At 42.8% G+C, this 11,104-nt stretch overlaps 1 pseudogene; it reads left to right on the top strand.

Moving 5' to 3' along the window:
• The first annotated feature begins 10,500 nt into the window (after positions 1-10,500).
• On the top strand, positions 10,501-10,613 carry LOC112131627 (small nucleolar RNA U13; annotated as a pseudogene).
• The last annotated feature ends 491 nt before the right edge of the window (positions 10,614-11,104 follow it).

The raw sequence follows: 11,104 nt of genomic DNA, 5'->3' as shown, positions 1-11,104 counted from the left end.
TAGTTGCTCACACCTGTAATCCCAGCACTTTGGGAGGCCAAGGTGGGTGGATCACGAGGTCAGGAGTTCGAGACCAACCTGGTCAATATGATGAAACCCTGTCTCTACTAAAAAATACAAACATTAGCCAGGTGTGGTGGCACACACCTGTAGTCTCAGCTACTTGGGTGGCTGAGGCAGGAGAATCACTGGAACCCAGGAGGCAGAGGTTGCAGTGAGCCGAGATCACACCACTGTACTCCAGCCTGGCCTTTCATTTGTTGAAAGATTAAATGAAATGAATATGTAAAAGCATCTAGCTGAGCATCTGACTTACATTTTCTTTTAAAAAAAACTTATTTTAAGTTCATGGGTACATGTGCAGGATGTACAGGTTTGTTTGTTACACAAGTAAGCATGCGTCATAAGGTTTTGTTGTACAAATTATTTCATCACTCAGGTATTAAGCCTAGTATCCATTAGTTATTTTCCCTGATCCTCTCCCTCCTTCTACCTTGCACCCTCCGGTAAGCCCCCGCATGTGTTGTTCCCCTTGATGTGTCCATGTGTTCCCATAATTTAGCTTCCACTTATAAAAGAGAACGTGCGGTATTTGGTTTTCTGTTCCTGCATTAGTTTGCTAAGGATAATGATCTGTTATTAAAAGATCAAAAAATAATAGATACTGGCGAAGTTGTGGAGAAAGGGAACACTTTTGCACTGTTGGTGGGAGTGTTGGTTCAACCCTTGTGGAAGACAGTGTGGCAATTCCTCAAAGACCTAGAGACAGAAATACCATTCAACCCAGCAATCCCATTACTGCATATACACCCAAAGGAATATAAATCATTCTATTATAAAGACACATGCAGGCCGGGCATGGTGGCTCACGCCTGTAATCCCAACACTTTGGGAGGCCGAAGCAGGCGGATCATGAGGTCAGGAGATCCAGACTTTCCTGGCTAACCCAGTGAAACCCTGTCTCTACTAAAAATACAAAAAATTACCCAGGCGTGGTGGCACATGCCTGTAGTCCCAGCTACTTGGAAGGCTGAGGCAGAAGAATCACTTGAACCGGGAGGTGGAGGTTGTAGTGAGCCGAGATTGCATCACTGCACTTCAGACTTGGTGACAGAGCAAGACGCCATCTCAAAAATAAATAAATAAAAAAAAGAAGACACATGCACACATAAGTTCATTGCAGCACTATTCACAATAGCAAAGACATAGAATCAACCGAAATGCCCATCAATAATAGACTGAATAAAGAAAATGTGTATATATACACCATGGAATACTATACAGCCATAAAAAGCAGTGAGATCATATCCTTTGCAGGGACATGGAAGGAGCTGACTTACATTTTCTCTTCATGCAAAACCAATGGGGATTTTTTGTCTTGACAAAGTAATTCTAAAACAGAACAAGTTTGCAGAATGAGCCAGGAAAGAATTTTAAAGAAAAATAATGGAAGACTACCATGGCCCCAATTCTCTAATCCACCCTGCATTCACCTTTTCTGCAATATGACTCCACAGCTCCTTCCATGAGAAGGTGGAGTATATTTCTCAGGCCCTCAGGGCTGAAGTTAGCCATGTGATTTATTTTGACCAATGAGACATTAGAAAACTTGCTGCAAGCAGAGGCTTCACAAAGTGCTTGTGTATTTACTTCCTGTTTTGCCTTCTGCACTTCACTGTGTGAACATGTCTGGGATAGCCCACTGAAGGATGAAACATATAGGACCCAGTCGCACACATCACCGCAGCCCACAGCCAGCAGACCACCAGACATGAAAATGAGTGCAGCTAAAACCATAAAAAGTGCTCAGCTTAAATCACAACTACAGATTCATGAGCTAAATAAATGTTTGTTTTAAGCCATACTTCCTTAATGTGGTTTCCATGAGGAAAATAAGTCCTATAAAAAATCATTTGTGTCTATTTTCTCAATTCTCCCAAGATAGTACATAGTTAATTCATTACATATAATAAATGCATTACAGCCTCCTGGAACCCTGTTAGCTATTGTATTTTGGGTGGTTGTTATGAAGCATAATTACAGCCAGAGATAATTGATGTAATCATACATTAAAATGCTTTATAAAGCCACCATTATTAAAATAATGCATCACCACAATGACAGATAAATAAAAGAAAATTAAATTTTAAAAAAATCTGTGGCTGGATGTGGTGGCTTACATTGGGAGGCCAAAATAGGAGGATCCCTTGAGGCTCCAAGTTCAAGACCAGCCTGGGCAACATAGGAAGACCCCATCTCTACAAAAAATGAAAAAATTAGCTGGGTACAGTTGCATGTGCCTACAGTCCATCATCTCAGGAGGCTGACATGAAGGATCACTTAAGCCCCTTGCAGTGTTTATGCCACTGCACTCTAGCATGGATGACAGAGCAAGACCCTGTCTCATTAAAAAAAAAAAAAATATATATATATATATATATATGTATGTTTGGTTTTAAGGAACAAAAAGTTTAATAAGCAATAAAGAAGAAAGACAGAAGAAAACAGCTCCCCTGTACAGAGACTGGGGGGAAGGCTCAGAACAATGAGAGACCCCCCCAAAAAATATTTTTTAAACGAGGGACATTTTAAGTCTTTGGAGGAATGATGGAGCATTCAATAAAGTATTTTGGGACAAGTGGCTACTATATGGAAAACAAAAGCTTCACTACCTGTCATCTTGCCCTCAAATCCATTCCAGATAGTTAAAAATTTAATATTTTCCAAAGAAAGAGCTGTATCATTAAAAATACATAAAAATTTATATTTTCTTCAAGTGACAGAAGGCTTTTGAAGCACGATGCCAATAAAAGAAGCCATAATGGAATGATTGATAGATTTAACTATGTAAAATGTTTAAATATCAGTACATATTAAAGGGCAAACAAAATTTTAATTTTGGCACAACACTTTTATATTTTGCTACAAATTTTCATATGCAAATTTTGTAAACAAAATTAAAAGGCAAACAAAAAGCAAATTAAAAGACAAAAAATGAAATTTGGGACCAGGTGCAGTGGCTCACGCCTGTAATCCCAGCACTTTGGGAGGTCAAGGCGAGTGGATCACCTGAGGTCAGGAGTTGGAGACCAGCCTGACCAACATGGTGAAACCCCATCTCTACTAAAAATAAAAAATTAGCCAGGCGTAGTGGTGGCCACCTGTAATCCCCAGAGGCTGAGGCAGGGGAATCACTTGAACCGGGCAGGTGGAGGTTGAAATGAGCACGAGATCATGCCACTGCACTCTAGCCTGGGTGACAGAGAGAGACTTTGTCTAAAAAAAAAAAAAAAAAAGATTAGGGAGTGAAGGAGGGAAGGTAATTATCTACTGTGCCAGAACATGAGAGTGGCTTATGAGTTTTATCTTAAACTCAGGAGGCTGAAGTGGGAGGATCACTTGAACCCAGGCAGTGGAGGCTGCAGTGAGCCACGACTGTGCCACTCTACTACAACCTGGGCAACAGAGTGAGATTCTGTCTCAACAGAGTGAGATTCTGTCTCAAATATATATTTATATATATATATATATATACTACTCTGTTTAAAATATATGAGAGATTTGTGTAATACCTAAATGAATGATGTTAGGCTTCATCATTAGGGTTTGTTAAGAAATAAAAATTGAAAGTAAATTTAATTTAAATATCAAAATGACATAATGTTTGTAAAGTGCTTAGTTCAGTACCTGACACAAATATTCATTTCCTTTCTTTTCTGCTTTATTCAAGTAATACTAAAGGCTAAGGCTATTGGAAGATTATGTGGGTTAGGCAAGGCGGCTCACACCTGTAATCCCAGCACTTTGGAGGCCAAGGTGTGAGGATCACTTGAGGCCAGGAGTTTGAGACCAGCCTGGGCAACGGAAGTGACACCCTGTCTCTAAAAAAAAAAGAAAAAGAAAAGAAATGAAAGGTTATGTGCAACTGATGTTGGGTGTTCTGCTTTATCAGTATTTGTTTTAATCAAATAAATCAAATACATTCTACTTTCAGTTACTTCCAATCTATGTCACCTCTTCCATGTTCTTTTAGTACTTATACACCTCTATTATAACAGTATGATTCAATTAATATAGAGATAATAGGCAACCAAATATTTTACAAAATACTATTCAGTAGTTTTGGTTATAGTATTTTGTAGAAAGATATTCAGGATACAATTAAACATATACACACATTATAGGTGAGAAAATAGATGCATGAAGAATGTAACTTGTTTAAGGTCAAGAATATAACCAAAAGGAGTAGCAAATAATGTCTTTTCTTTCTAAAAGTTTGCCATAGCTGAAACACAACAGGAATCAGCATGCTACTTGATATTATAAATGCATTCCATCAGGTGCCCAGGCATATGAAAATTAGGTGTTCCTGCTTTATTCATAAGTTAGACATCAACTAACATTACTCTGCAGCAAATTCCTCTACACAAGGAAATCTATCTAAATCCTTCCAAAATGTCCTAATAAGAAAATAAAATAAGTAGAATTAAAGCTGTACTAGGCTAGGGCACATTTATATTACTGACAACTATAGATTATTCAGTAATACCTCTCAGTGCACCAGTAAGCAGACAGCAAGGAGAGCTAATAAAAGTAATGAAGTCTTCGTAGTACGTGAACTCACTGCTATTAAATCTCTTCTTAGAAATGGGATGAGCCTGCCAAGTTTGTTGGGAGGAAGGCTGAATGTGTAGGCTGTTGAAGTGAAAATAAGTAGAGCCACACGGCAATGGTGGCTGAGAAAGATAATGGCATTAATGCCCAGAAACTGAGTGCTTTACCTAGCCTTCAACTTTATTAGGAAACAACGATGACATAAAACTGGATAGGGTTTATCACATTTGTACTTGTCAGCTAAATCTACAGATAAAAATTATAGTTTTATAATAATCCAAAGCTTGAGTGTATCATGTGGCTATTAATATTGAGGAGCCAATAGAGGTATAGCTACATAACATAAACGTTATATTTTTCATGTGATGGCTGACCATCATTTGCCATGACTGTTTAAGGAGAGGAAAGCCTATTGAAGCATCCTAGTTATTCAGAATCCCTGAAAGGCCATGATGATGTTGAGGTCTATAGAAACTGCTACTCAAGCTGGGCGCGGTGGCTCACGCCTGTAATCCCAGCACTTTGGGAGGCCAAGGTGGGTGGATCACAAGGTCAGGAGTTTGAGACCAGCCTGGTCAATATGGTGAAACCCTGACTCTACTATAATGTAAAATATTATATTTTATAATATAATATTTTAAATTATTTTAAAAACCCGCCTCTACTATAATATAAAATATAAAAAATATCTGGGCATGGCGACGCGTGCCTGTAGTCCCAGCTACTCAGAAAGCTGAGGCAGAAGAATCGCTTGAACCCGGGAGGCAGAGGTTGCAGTGAGCCGAGATCAGGCCATTGCACTCCAGCCTGGATGACAGAGCAAGACACCATCTCAAAAAAAAAAAGTGCTACTCAAGTTGTGGGTCAGTCAAGGATTAAGCAGACAACGCACCATGCCGGTACAGTATCCTGAGGTAGTAACAGTGGGGCACATCTACCACCCCTGGCACTAAAGGGTCAAGGGAAGGGAAATGTTACTGGACTCCAGAAAGAGAAAAGACTGTGCAGAAAAGATCATGCTACAGGAACTGTAACCTTCAGAAGAGAGACAAAGTCAGCTGCAGTCACTCTACAGGGAGGGAGATGGAGGAGTAATGCCCCAACCCCTCTTCCCTCTGCTCTCCAGCAGGGGCCGCCCATTGACTGAACCCAACCAAAAGCCAGGGGACAGGGGAGTCCTGGGAAGTGGTCTCGGGGGCACTGAGCAGGGTGGACGGAGTAGGAAGGATAAAGATCTGAAGGGGTAAATGGAAGATAGCCCTACTGTCTCCCTAGTTTTGCCTAAGTAATTATTTTATTAATAATTCCCTACATTATTTGTTTGGTTTTCTCTCCAGGAGGAACAGTTCCAACATAAGAGTGGGTGAAGCACATTAAACCCCAATAATCAACTTCCTTAAGCATTTCCAAGTAACATAATCTCCTACTTCCCTACAAAAAAAAAAAAAAAATCAAAAATTCTCACTTAAATCCCCAGGAGATATTTCTTTTCATTCTACAAAGAATGCCTGTTGTTGACTGATGACGTTTCTTTAAAGAGAATAATTAAAGCTCTGTTTTTTTTTTCCTTTTACAAATCAGGTGAGCAATGTACTCACTCTGAACAATGACAGTGTTTTGGCTGCTTGTGAACCCTGGAAATATTGATCAGTTAAAAATATTCAGACTCTTGCATCTCTTGAATTTGCTTACTGCAGCCCTTCTTCCTGGTGGGCCGGGAAAGCACCAGCAATTTTGTTATCATGATAAATTACCCTCCCTGGTAGGTCACTCTTTTTTACCTAAAGTCACAATTTGCTCCTTCCGTTAGGTCATAACCTGATTTTTTTCAGGGTGACAGATTTATTGCTTGCTTTGTGCTCCAAAAAACAAATCACCAACATTGCTCAAAATACAGTCGTGTCACAGTAACTCTGGATATTTCCCAATGGGAATGAGACTCAGCATGTATATTCCAGTTTGAACATGGTAGAGTGGGCATTCCCACGTTTCTCTGGATTGAAGCTGGGAGGAAGTACTTAGGTTTAAGTCACACTGCCAGTTTAAGGAATTGATAAGCAAGTATTAATATTTATTGACAGAGTCTTAGGGGATCTTTTCTTCTTTTTAGGAAACTCAAAAAGCCAATCAAACAGCTATTCTGATCTCCAAAGCAAGCCTTTCTCATGGCTGGGATACTTTCCTTGGCCATTACAAAAGCGTAAATCCCCCGTAAATGTCCCTAAAACCTGAGAATGAAGCTGTGATGCCTTCGTGGTTCAGTAAGATCACGTTTTGCGGATGCATACGAGTTCACAGGTAGGAAGAAGTGGAGGGATACTTTCTAGAAGCATGCAAAGGAAAACCAGCATAACACATTTCGGAAATGAAAACATGGGAGAATCTGGCTGGGTGCAGTGGCTCACACCTGTAATCCCAGCATTTTGGGAGGCCGAGGCACGCAGATTGCTTGAGGCCAGGAGTTTGAGACTAGCCTGGGCAACGTGGCAAAACCTCATCTCTACCAAAAAAATACAAAAAATTAGCTGGGCCTGGTGGCACACGCCTATAATCCCACCTACTCGAGAGGCTAAGGTAGAGGATCGCTTGAACCCAGGAGGCGAAGGTTGCAGTGAGCAGAGATCCCACCACTACACTCTAGCCTGGGTGACAGAGTGACACCTGTGACACAAAAAAGAAAAGAAAATATAGGAGAATGAGGCCAGTCGTGGTGACTCATACCTGTAATCCCAGCACTTTGGAAGGCTGAGGCAGGCGGATCACTTGAGGCCAGGAGTTCGAGACCAGCCTGGCCAACATGGAGAATTCTTGTCTCTACTAAAAATACAGAAATTAGCTAGGCATGGTGGCAGGTGCCTGTAATCCTCAGGAGGATGAAGCACAGGAATCGTTTGAACCTGGGAGGCAGAGACTGAAGTGAGCTGAGATTGCACCACTGCACTCCAGCCTGGGCAACTGTCTCAAAAAAAAAAAAAAGAAAAAGAAAGTAAAAGAAAATACAGGAGAATGAAATCAGAATACGAAGGGTATAATATGACATGTCCTTTGATATTGCAGACCATTGGTCTGCTAACTACAACCAGTTTTATAAATAAAGCTTTACTAGAACACAGCCATGCCATTCGTTTACATATTGCCTATAGCTGCTTTCACACTACAGTGACACAGCTGAGTAGTTACAGGAGAGACCCTTGACCACAAAGCCCAGAATATTTACCATCTGGTCCTTTACAGAAAACGTTTGCCAACCCTTGAAATAATGCAGAACAACATAATGGTTGTAAGAGAGCTCACAAAGGCATAAATCCCTGTTCGCCCTCTTTTCCCTACACTATGCCATTCATTCATGGTATCAAACATATCCTACATATTAGGCAACTTCTATCCATTAAAAAAGATTACCTAATTTCTGTAGAAAAATATGGTTTCTTCGTAAGAGTTGCTTGAGATTTTCAAGGATCTTTCCATGTAAGTCCTGAATGATACACACAAGGGTTTTTGTTTGTTTGCTTATTTAAAGTAGAGGCAGAAGTCTCCCTATGTTATCCAGGCTGATAGGCATCAGCCACCACACCCAACCCACAAGTTGGTCTTAATTACCTTTATTCTTGTTTTCTTTTTTCTTTCTTTTTTTGGTGATAGTAAGAGGTGACAGCTTGCTGGCAGCCCTCACAGCCCTTGCTCGCTCTGGGCGCCTCCTCGGCCTTGGCGCCCACTCTGGCCGCGCTTGAGGAGCCCTTCAGCCCGCCGCTGCACTGTGGGAGCCCCTTTCTGGGCTGGCCAAGGCCGGAGCCGGCTCCCTCAGCTTGCGGAGAGGGGTGGAGGGAGAGGCGCGGGCGGGCTCCCTCAGCTTGTGGAGGTGGGTGGAGGGAGAGGCGCGGGCGGGAACCGGGGCTGCGCGCGGCGCTTGCGGGCCAGCGCGAGTTCCAGGTGGGCGTGGACTTGGCAGGCCCCGCACTCTGAGCGGCTGGCCGGCCCGCCAGCGCCGGGCAGTGAGGGGCTTAGCACCTGGGCCAGCAGCTGCTGTGCTCGACTTCTTGCCGGGCCTTAGCTGCCTCCCCGCGGGGCAGGGCTCGGGACCTGCAGCCCACCATGCCTGAGCCTCCCCCCACCCTGCCGTAGGCTCCTGCGCGGCCTGAGCCTCCCCGACGAGCTGCGCCCCCTGCTTCACGGTGCCCAGTCCCATCGACCACCCAGGGGCTGAGGAGTGCAGGCTCATGGAGCGGGACTGGCAGGCAGCTCCACCTGCGGCCCCAGTGCGGCATCTACTGAGTGAAGCCAGCTGGGCTCCTGAGTCTGGTGGGGACTTGGAGAACCTTTATGTCCAGGTAAGGGATTGTAAATACACCAATCGGCACTCTATCTAGCTCAAGGTTTGTAAACACACCAATCAGCACACTGTGTCTAGCTCAGGGTTTGTGAATGCACCAATTGACACTCTGTATCTAGCTACTCTTGTGGGGACTTGGAGAACCTTTGTGTCCACACTCTGTATCTAGCTAATCTAGTGGGGACGTGGAGAACTTTTGTGTCTAGCTCGGGGATTATAAAGGCACCAATCAGTGCCGTGTCAAAACAGACCACACTACTCTCTGTGAAATGGACCAATCAGCAGGATGTGGGTGGGGCCACATTAGAGACTAAAAGCAGGCTGCGCGAGCCTGCGGTGGCAACCTGCTCCGTCCCCTTCCACGCTGTGGAAGCTTTGTTCTTTTGCTCTTTGCAATAAATCTTGCTGCTGCTCACTCTTTGGGTCCACACTGCCTTTATGAGCTGTAACACTCACCACGGAGGTCTGCAGCTTCACTCCTGAAGCCAGCGAGACCACGAATCCACCAGAAGGAAGAAACTCCAAACACATCTGAACATTAGAAGGAACAAACTCTGGACACACTGCCTTTAAGAACTGTAACACTCACCACGAGGGTCCGCGGCTTCATTCTTGAAGTCAGTGAGACCAAGAACCCACCAAGTCTGGACACAATAGGGTCTCTGTCGCCCAGGCTGGAACTCAGTGGCATGATTACTGCTCACTGCAGCCTCAAACTCCCCAGGCTCAGGTGATCCTCCCACTTCAGCCTCCCAAGTAGCTGGGACTACAGGCATGTGCCACTAAGCCCACTTAATTGCAACTTTTTGTAGAGACAGGGTTTTGCCACTTTGCCCAGGTTGGTCTTGAACTCCTGGACTCAAGCAGTCTGCCCACCTCAGCCTCCCAAAGTGCTGGGATTACAGTAACGAGCCACTGTGTCCTGCCTAATTATCTTCATTCTTAATCTGACTGGGGCCTCTGTAGATTCTAAATATTCGAAGTCTGTTTGTTTCAAATCAATCCAACTTTGGTCTTTAGCTCAATATCAGTTATCAGTAAATAAGAAATATTTTAAAACACAGTTTTCTCTGGACATTAAAAATATCATATTTTGCTACACAAAGCTTATTCCAAAGTTCTTATAATAATTGTTAAAAGCCAAATGACCAGGCTAGGTGTGGTGGCTCACATCTGTAATCTCAGCACTTTGGGAGGCTGAGGCAGGAGGAATGTTTGAGTCCAGGAGTCAAAGAACAGCCTAGGCAACATAGCGAGACCCTGTCTCAACCAATAAATTTTTTAAAAATTAGCCGGGCATGGTGGTGCATGACTGTAATCCCAGCTACTCAGGAGGCTGAAGTGGAAAGGATCACTTGAGCCTAGGAGGTTGAGGCTTCAGTGAGCCACGTTCATGCCATTGCACTCCAGCCTGGGTGACAGAGCAAGATCCCGTCTCAAAAAAAAAAAAGAAAAACTAAAACTAAAAGACCAATTGACAGAAACAAGTATTTAAGTTCTCATTTATAACAATCCTTTTATAGTTCATTTCTTTTTTTAATTATTTTTTGTCTTCTTTCCTTTTGTAGTTTATAAGTGTGTTATTTACATGCATGTGTGAGCTGTGCCTCCTTCAAACCTTGTTATGATGTCTACATATTTATTTATCAAATCAGACACCTGTGTGATCAGACACCTGGTGATCAGGCCAGTGGATCACCTGAGGTCAGGAGTTCAAGAGCAGCCTGGCCAGCATGGCAAAACCCCGTCTCTACTAAAAATATTTTAAAATTAGCTGGGTGTAGTGGCAGGCACCTGTAATCCCAGCTACTTGGGAGGCTAGGGCAAGAGAATTACTTGCACCCGGGAGACAGAGGTTGCAGTGAGCCGAGATCACGCCATTACACTCCAGCCTGGGTGACAGAGCGAGACTTTGTTTTACCTTAATTAATTAATTAATTCTCATTTATTGTTTCAATTTAATAAATAATTGAATAATAATAGCTAATATTAAATAAGTGTCTGTGTGCCAAGTCCTGAGCAAAGCACTTTATGTAGATTATTTTATGTTATCCTCACAGTAACCCCATGTGGTAGGTCTTATTAGCATTTCCATTTTTCATAGTCTGTCTGCATTAGGGCTTATGTATTCGGATCAATAAACATTTCTGGTGCACATGT

The sequence above is a fragment of the Pongo abelii genome, chromosome 1, assembly GCF_028885655.2.
Source record: "Pongo abelii isolate AG06213 chromosome 1, NHGRI_mPonAbe1-v2.0_pri, whole genome shotgun sequence".
Classification (NCBI taxonomy): Eukaryota; Metazoa; Chordata; class Mammalia; order Primates; family Hominidae; genus Pongo; species Pongo abelii.
Note: the sequence above shows the minus strand (reverse complement) of the source record. Positions and strands in the feature narration are given on the sequence as shown.